The sequence below is a fragment of the Phocoena sinus genome, chromosome X (genome assembly GCF_008692025.1).
Source record: "Phocoena sinus isolate mPhoSin1 chromosome X, mPhoSin1.pri, whole genome shotgun sequence".
Taxonomy (NCBI): domain Eukaryota; kingdom Metazoa; phylum Chordata; class Mammalia; order Artiodactyla; family Phocoenidae; genus Phocoena; species Phocoena sinus.
The window spans coordinates 101,688,985-101,696,997 of NC_045784.1; the positions used below are offsets into that span (position 1 = coordinate 101,688,985).

The 8,013-nt window shown below is 47.2% G+C and overlaps 1 non-coding gene across 1 annotated transcript; it reads left to right on the forward strand.

The window, feature by feature from the left end:
* The first annotated feature begins 594 nt into the window (after window positions 1–594).
* On the forward strand, window positions 595–666 carry TRNAK-UUU. Its single transcript has one exon. It is a non-coding gene; the product is annotated as a tRNA-Lys (tRNA).
* Window positions 667–8,013: the final 7,347 nt, after the last annotated feature.

Below are 8,013 nucleotides of genomic sequence, written 5' to 3' on the forward strand. Positions count from 1 at the left end.
TCCAGAACTGTGAGAGAATCAATTTCTGTTCTTTTAAGCCACCCGGCATGTGGTAATTTGTTACGATAACTGTAGGGAAAAAATACACTTTTGAACAGAGCCCCACGTATTCACTTTGCCTTGGGCCCTGCAAATGATGTAGCCGGTCCTGCCTCGGCAAGTACGGATTCTGAGGCTTGGTGGGGTATGAACGTTATTGGAATGTGTTCAAGAGACAATGGGAGGTAAAAAGTAGAGACTGCCAGAGAAGACAATTTGAATTCCAGGCAGTCCTGCTGCAAAAGAGGGCACAGAAATGGAATGGTGGGCTCATGGACACATATCCAGACAAAACTCTAATTCGAAAAGATACATGTTCATAACAGCACTATGTTCATAACAGCACTACTTACAATAGCCAAGACTATATGGAAACATATATATACACACACACAATGGAATATCAGCCATAAAAAAGAATGAAATAATGTCATTTGCAGCAACATGGATGGACCTAGAGATGATCATACTAAGTGAAGTAAGTTGCACAGAGAAAGATAAATATCATATGATATCACTTATATGTCGAACCTAAAATATGACACAAATGGGGATTCCCTGGCGGTCCAGTGGTTAGGACTTGGCACTTTTACTGCCGGGGCCTGGGTTCAATCCCCGGTCAGGGAACTAGGATCCCACAAGCCTCAAGGCTCTGCCAAAAGAAACAAACAAACAAAAAACTAAAACTAAAATCTGATACAAATGAACATATCTATAAAACAGAAAGAGACTCACAGACATAGAGAACAGACTTGTGGTTGCCAAGGGGGAGGGGAGTGGGGGAGGGATGGAGTGGGAGTTTGGGGTTAGCAGATGCAGACTGGTATATGTAGAATGGATAAACAATGAGGTCCTACTGTGTAGCACAGGGAACTATATTCAATATCCTGTGACAAACCGTAATGGAAGAGAATACGGGAAAGTATATATATAAACTGAATCACTTTGCTGTACAGCAGAAACTAACACTACACTGTAAATCAACTGTACTTCAAAAAAAAAAAAGAGGGCTTCCCTGGTGGCGCAGTGGTTGAGAGTCCGCCTGCCGATGCAGGGGACGCGGGTTCGTGCCCCTGGTCCGGGAAGATCCCACATGCCGCGGAGCGGCTGGGCCCATGAGCCATGGCCGCTGAGCCTGCGCGTCCGGAGCCTGTGCTCTGCAACGGGAGAGGCCACAACAGTGAGAGGCCCACATACCGCAAAAAAATAAAATAAAAAATAACCAGGTAAAGATAATCAATATGCCAAAGAGGCGTATTCTGGGGTGGTATATATATATTTTTTTTCTATATATAAATTTATTTTATTTATTTATTTTTGGCTGTGTTGGGTCTTCATTGCTGTACTCGGGCTTTCTCTAGTTGTGGCGAGCAGGGGCTACTCTTCTTTGTGGTGCACAGGCTTCTCATTGCAGTGGCTTCTCTTGCTGTGGAGCACGGGCTCTAGGCGCATGGGCTTCAGTAGTTGCAGCAAGAGGGCTTAGTAATTGTGGCGCACGGGCTTAGTTGCTCCATGGCACGTGGGATCTCCCTGGACTGGGGATCAAACCCGTGTCCCCTGCATTGGCAGGTTCGGGAAGATCCCACATGCCATGGAGCAAGTAAGCCTGTGTGCCACAACTACTGAGCCTGCGCTGTAGAGCCCGCGAGCCACAACTACTGAAGCCCGCGTGCCACAACTACTGAAGCTGGCGTGCCTAGAGCCTGTGCTCTGCAACAAGAGAAGCCACCGCAATGAGAAGCCTGCGCACCGCAACGAAGAGTAGCCCCCGCTCGCAGCAGCTAGAGAAAGAGCGGGCTCAGCAAAGAAGACCCAACGCAGCCAAAATAAAATAACTAAAATATAAATAAATTTTTTTAAAGAAGGAACTCCCTGGTGGTCCAGTGGTTAGGACTCTGTGAAGGCCCAGGTTCAATCCCTGGTAGGGGAACTAAGATCCCACAAGCTGCACGGTGTGGCCAAAAGAAACAAACAAACAAACAAAAATCATGTGTCTTATGGGGTGGGGGGGTAGGAAGAGAGTGGAGGAGGGGTGCCTCCTAGATGCCCCAGCCCTGAGAATGGCTTTTAGCACTACTGAGTCCTTTAAACTCTTCTGTTCACTTTCCAGAAACTATTGCAAATTATAACTTTTAATTGACTCATTGTTATTTCTTTTGAATCCCACAAAAGTAATACAGGGATACATTTTCCTTGGAAAAAAAGAGAAAACATTACAGATATGACTAAACTCTCCTTGGACATCCCTCTCCCACTCCTGGGCCCATTGAGAAGAGCCCTAGTTATAACCACTGTTAGTGCTTTGGTGTGATCCTTCCAGGGCCTATTCCATGCATTGACATCCATATGCATGAATATATACAGGTACAGAGTGGTGTTTTGTGGGTATTCTTTTACATAAATTAGATCACACTGATTCTTGTTGTTCTGCAACTTGCGTTTGTCACTTACCAGTCCGTCTGGGAGATTAACAAACATCTATTGAGCACTTACCCTGCGCCAGGCACTGTTCTAAGAGCTGGAGAGACTTCGGTGTACAACACAAAAATTCCTGCCCTCACGGAGCTTACATTCTAAGGGGGGGAATAAAATAAGTGAGTAAAACATATAGCATGCTAGGTGATAATGAGTCCTAAGGAGAAAAGTAAAGCAGGGAAGCAGAGAAGGGAAAGTAAAAGAGAGGGGATGGCAGGAGGGGCTGCAATTGTAAATAGAATGGTCAGGAAAGGCCTTACCGAGAAGATGTGCAGGAGGTGAGTGAGCAGGTCAACCAGACACCTGGGGAAAGAGCATTCCAGGTCAGGAGCTTGGCTGGCATGTTAAATGAATAACGAAAAGGTCAACTGAGTCCCAGAGCAGGGTGAGTGATGGGGAGAATAGCTGGAGATGAGGACTTTGGCTTTGGCTTTGGAGTAAGATGTAGCCATTGGGCAGCTCTGAGCAGAGAAGTTATGTGATCGGATTTATGTTTTACCGAGAAGTGAGAAGTAGCCGGGCTCTGGATACCCGTTGCAGATAGAGCTGACGGGATGTGCTGAGGAATTGTCTGTGGGATGAGTAATGACTGTTGGGGAGGAAAAAACTTTCCTCTACCCTTCTAGGTTCTTCTGGCTGATCTAGTCATTAAGTTGAAGTGCGACAGATTAACAGGAGAAAATCAAATTTTAATTTGGTACTTACAGAAATTCATAGAAATATGAGACTCAAAGAAATGACCAAAGCAGGCAGATTTTATACCTTTTAGACAAAGAAACAATAAATGTGTGAAGAACTGACAAGACAAAGAAACTTAGGCTTGGGTACTAATCGGTGAAAAAACTAAGCAGAGTTTGTTTACATAACACTTACCCTGTGCCAGGCACTGTTCTAAGAGCTGAAGAAACCTCCCTATCTCTGGCAATAAGGATGTCTCTCTACCTCCTGGCGCATGGAGAGGACCTTTCCCTTGGGAGGTGTATTTCCTGTTTTCAGGGGGACAGAGAGGAGGGTCATAGGGTCCTTTCTGCACTGGCTGTTTCTCAGATAACTTTAATTCAAAATAATTAATATGCCAAAGTGGTATATTTGGGGGTGGCCTGCCCTGAACCCCGTCATGACCCCAAGGTTTTTGGTCTGAGTGATTGAAAGCATGGAGTCTCCATTTTGGAAATGAAGAGGATTGTGGGAGGAGCAGGTCTAGGGGGAAGGCATCGGAGGATTTGGTGTTGAGCCTGCTAAATGTGATGTGGCAACAAGACATCCAGGTGGTGATGCCAAGGAGGCCTTTGGTTATACAGGTGTGGAGTTCAAGATAGAGGTCCCTCACAAATGAACTTACCTACGAAACAGAAACAGACTCGCAGACATAAAGATCAGACTTGTAGTTGCCAAGGGAGAGGGGTGTGGGACAAGGATGGATTGGGAGCTTGGGATTAGCAAACTATTACATATGGAATGGATAAACAACAAGGTCCTACTGTAGGGCTTCCCTGGTGGCACAGTGGTTAAGAATCTGCCTGCCAATACAGGGGACATGGGTTTGATTCCTGGTCCGGGAAGATCCCACATGCCGCGGAGCAACTAAGCCCGTGAGCCACAACTACTGAAGCCCGTGCGCCTGGAGCCCGTGCTCCGCAACAAGAGAAGCCACCACAATGAGAAGCCCGCACAGCGCAATGAAGAGTATCCCCCGCTCGCCACAACTAGAGGAAGCCTGCACGCAGCAACGAAGACCCAACACAACCAAAAATAAATAAAAATAAAATAAATTTTTAAAAGGCCCTACTGTATAGCACAGGGAAGTATATTCAATATCCTGTGATAAACCATAATGGAAAAGAGTATGAAAACAATGTATATATATGTATAACTGAAACTGAATTTGAAGTACAGCAGAAATTAACACAACATTGTAAATCAACTATACTTCAATAAAATAATTTTTTTTTTTTTTTTTTTTTTTTTGGTACGCGGGCCTCTCACTGTTGTGGCTTTTCTCGCTGCGGAGCACAGGCTCCGGACGCGCAGGCTTAGTGGCCATGGCTCATGGGCCCAGCCGCTTCGTGGCATGTGGGATCTTCCCGGACCGGGGCACGAACCCGCGACCCCTGCATCGGCAGGCGGACTCTCAACCACTGTGCCACCAGGGAAGCCCAATAAAATAATTTTTAAAAAAAGATAGAGGTCCCTGGTGGAACTATGAGTGTGGGAGTTGTCCAGTATACAGAGGCAAGAACCATATCCAGTACATATTTAAAGCCATGGTCTAGATGAGACCACTAGGAAACACTAGGAAAGAACAGAGATCTGAAGACACAGCCCTGGGCCACTCCACAATTTACAAGTCAGGGGATGAGGAGGAAATTGCCAAGGAGTCTGAGAACCGGGGAGGTAGGAGAAAAGCCAGAGAGTGTGGTGTCCCGGAGGAGGAAGAAGAAAAGGTCAACTTTGTCAGTTATGCAGATGGGACCAGTCACAAGAAGATGGAGAAAACTGACCCTTGGATTTGGCAGCATGTAAGTTGTTGATGATCATATAGGGAAAACCTCAGTCTTTTTCCTTCATATGTAGGGAAAAACCCAGTTCTTTCGCACTGTGTGTTTCTTCCCCGTACGTCTCCTTTACCTACAGAGAGAACATTTCACTTCTGACACTTCTGGTCACCAGATGTGTGTGTGTCGGGGGGTGTTCCCCACACCAACAAGCAATTCTCGGACACCAGTGGGGTGTCCAATTCAACTCAATTCTGACCCTATTTACCTGGAGATAGCATTAGATTCCACAGGTTAAGGGCTTAGTACCACAAGACTGCCACACGCACCCAACTTCAGATGCCAGTCGCAAGCCAAGGTTATCACCTGTGCTTCTGAGCAACCAGCTATAGATCAGAGGTTCCAATGCCCCCCTTCTTTGGTTTGATTAATTTTCTAGAGCAGGTCACAGAACTCAGGGAAACACATTTACCAGTTTATCAAAGGATATGATAAAGGCTACAGAACAGCCAGATGAAGAGATACATAGGCTGAGGTCTGGGAGGATCCCAAGTGCGGGAGTTTCTGTCCCTGTGGAGCTGGGATGTGTCATCCTCCCGGTATGGATGTGTTCACCAATCTGGAAGTTCCCCGAACCCCCTACTGTTGGGATTTTATGAAGGCTTTCATAAATTTTATGGGCACGATCCATGATTAACTCCATTTCCAGGCCCTCTCCCCTCTCTGGAGAATGTGGGAGGAGCTGAAAATCCCAAGATTTTAATCATGGCTTGGTCTCTCTGGTGACCAGCCCCCATCCAGGAGCCCACCCAGAATCACCTCAGTAGAACAAAAGATGTTCCTCATTGCTCTCGTCACTTAGGAATTTATAACGGTTTTAAGAGCCCTGTGTCAGGGATGGGGTCGAAGACAGATGTTACAACAAGAGATGCTCCGAGTATTCTTACCACTTAGGAAATTGTGAGGTTTTTAGGAGCTCTGTGCCAGGAACCAGGACAGAGAGCAATATATATATCCTCTATTATCTCACAGTGATCTTAACAAGAACAACTTTGGTGGAGTGGAGGGGACAAAAGCCAGTTTAGAGAGTATGTAAAAGAGAGAGTTGGAGGACATAGACTGAGTGGGGGGAAGCAAATGCAAATCATCATTCTGCAAGTGTTAGAAAAGGGGAAGGAGAGAGATGGGGCAATAGCTAGAGGAAACCATTTTTCTTTTTCTTCGATTGGAGCTTAAACAGCATATTTGTGTGGTGATAGAAAAGATCCAGTAGAGAGGGAGAAAATGACACAGGAGAGAGAGGGCAACTGCTGGAGCAAGGTCCTGAGGTAAGTGAGAGGGAATGGCATCGAGTGCCAACAGGTCTTGGCAGAAACTCAGTATAGAATCTTCAACCCTAAGGGTTGCAAAAGACCTTAGAGGTGATTACTCCAACTTTCTTCCATATGCAGTAATTCCCCCACACAGCCTCCCAGAAAATGCTGGTCCAGCCTTTGCCTGAACATCTCCAGTGATGATGAACTGACTACACAGTCTGCCTCTCTGTCAGTTTCACGCACTGGACCAGGCTCTGTGCTCCAGGACCACAGCGACTGACAGTAATATCAATTGCTAAGCATTTTGCAGATTTCAAGCACTCTTTCATAGACCCCCTCTCACTGGATCCTTACAGCACAGGGAGGAAGGTATTATCTTCCAAGCCACTGCACCGATGAAAAAACTGAGGCTCAAGGAGATTAAATGACCAAAGAGAGCAATGACTCCAACTGAGGGTTCCTGAATCCATAGCCCACACTTTCCACTCCTCCACTCTGCCTTAAGTCCCCTCCTCTCTCCCACAGACCAGCCTGTCTGGTTTTGTTTTTTGTTTTTTTGCCGTACGCGGGCCTCTCACTGTCGTGGCCTCTCCCGTTGCGGAGCACAGGCTCCGGACGCGCAGGCTCAGCGGCCATGGCTCACGGGCCCAGCCGCTCCGCGGTATGTGGTATCTTCCCGGACCGGGGCACGAACCCGCGTCCCCTGCGTCGGCAGGCGGACTCTCAACCACTGCGCCACCAGGGAAGCCCAGCCGTCTGGTTTTTTAAAGGCAGCTGTCGTGTTCCCTGTGAGCCTTCTCCTCTTCCAGCTAAACATTCCCAACTTTCAATCACTTCTCACCTGAAGTCCCTTCACTGCTGGTCACCCCTGTAGATGGGTCCCAAAAACTGAGCACAATATTCTTCTGTGTCCCCACCCGCTTTGCTCTGGGCGCTGTCCTGCCATTCCCGCAGCCTGGAATCCAATTCCTGCCTTGGCAAAGAAGCCTCACCAATCTGTTGTCTTACTCGTTTTTCACTCATAAATATGAATAACTTGTATATGTGTTTTTGGTCTCTTTTGTTCCTTTACAAAATCTTCTGTCCCCAGGACCCCTGAGAAACAAGTGTTCTATGAGCACGGAAGGAGGTGCATGAGGCAGCCCTGACATTTAATTATAATTTGAAATGTGTGGAGAAATGTGAACCCTACCCGACTTGCTAGATTAGGCATGTGCGCCCCATCTGTCTTCGGGAGGAGTGTGTCCTCCCTCTGGATCTTGATGAATGAAACCATGTCGGGTTATTGCATCCGCCTGGATTTCCAGCAGCTCTGAGCTTCTGGCAGACAGGAAACGAATCAACTGACTATTCTTCCCAGCCCGCTCTTGCCAAACTGGCTGCCAGGGGACCCTAGGAACAGAATTCCTGATGATGCCAGCTGGCCAACTGGAAAGGGTGGCCAAACTGGGGCGGGTTCTTCCTTGTGCCCTTAGGGAGCAGCTAAACTTCCAAAAGAATGGGAACCACCCCGGGATAGGGATTACTGAACTGGCGCCTCCGGGGTCTTAGTGCACCCAGCAGTCCTGGCAGGGCCAGGCAGGGTTGTCTTTCTTCCAGGGATTGGCAACCTGTGGCATGCTTGCCAAAGATGGCACGCAAATCCCTTAGCAATGGCACTGCAACCAGCCGCGATGCTCTCTTCTTCT